This window comes from Bison bison, unplaced genomic scaffold, assembly GCF_000754665.1.
Source record: "Bison bison bison isolate TAMUID 2011002044 unplaced genomic scaffold, Bison_UMD1.0 scf7180017864241, whole genome shotgun sequence".
Lineage (NCBI taxonomy): Eukaryota > Metazoa > Chordata > Mammalia > Artiodactyla > Bovidae > Bison > Bison bison.
The window spans coordinates 1,601,337-1,602,294 of NW_011494813.1; the positions used below are offsets into that span (position 1 = coordinate 1,601,337).

The window sequence follows — 958 nt, forward strand, 5'->3', positions numbered from 1 at the left end:
GGTGGGCTGCCGTCTATGGGTTCGCACAGAGTCAGACACGACTGAAGCGACTTAGCAGCAGCAGCAGCCATAACCTAAGGCTTCCCAGGTGGCTCAGTGAGTAAAGAATCCTCCTGCAATGCAGGAAACACAGGAGACATGGATTCGATTCCTGGGTCAGGAAGATCCCCTGGAGGAGGGCATGGCAACCCACTCCAGTATTCTTGCCTGGAGAATCCCATAGACAGAGGGCCCTGGTGGGCTATAGTCCATAGTGTCGTAAAGAGTCGGATGCGACTGACGTGATTGAGCACACATGCATGCACGCAGACATAACCTAAACCTTTTTTCCTATGTTATCTGCTAGGTGACCAGAAAAAAAGGTGAGATGATAATATGACACTTGCTTTAATATTACTTGTTTCAACTAATTTTGGTAAGCAGTATACATAAGGATTGAATAAGGTGGTACATATATAAAAAACACTTCGCACAGCTCAATTAGTCTTATTATTATTTTGTGAAAGGTATTATGATTAAATTTTAGTTCTGAATTGTGTTTACTAATATTGTGGGCTTTATATGTTAAAATAGGTAGAAGTCCTAGAAGTGCAGGTTGTTTTTCAGTCCTTAAGTCATGTTCTCATGGACCATAGCACATCAGGCTCTTCTGTCCTCAACTATCTCCCAGGTCAGTTCAGTTCAGTTCAGTTGCTCAGTCGTGTCCGACTCTTTGTGACCCCATGCACTGCAGCACACCAGGCCTCCCATTCCATCACCAACTCCTGGAGTTTACTCAAACTCACGTTCATAGAGTCGGTGATGCCATCCAACCATCTCATCCTCTGTCTTCCCCTTCTTCTTCCTCCCTCAATCTTTCCCAGCATCAGGGTCTTTTCAAATGAGTCAGTTCTTTGCATCAGGTGGCCAAAGTATTGGAGTTTCAGCTTCAGCATCAGTCCTTCCAACAAATATTCAG

General features: G+C 44.5%; 1 protein-coding gene across 1 annotated transcript in view; it reads right to left on the bottom strand.

The window, feature by feature from the left end:
• KCNB2 (potassium voltage-gated channel, Shab-related subfamily, member 2) overlaps positions 1-958 on the bottom strand; it is a 463,770-nt gene that overhangs the window by 56,081 nt on the left and 406,731 nt on the right. The gene's annotated exons all lie outside the window — the stretch shown is intronic.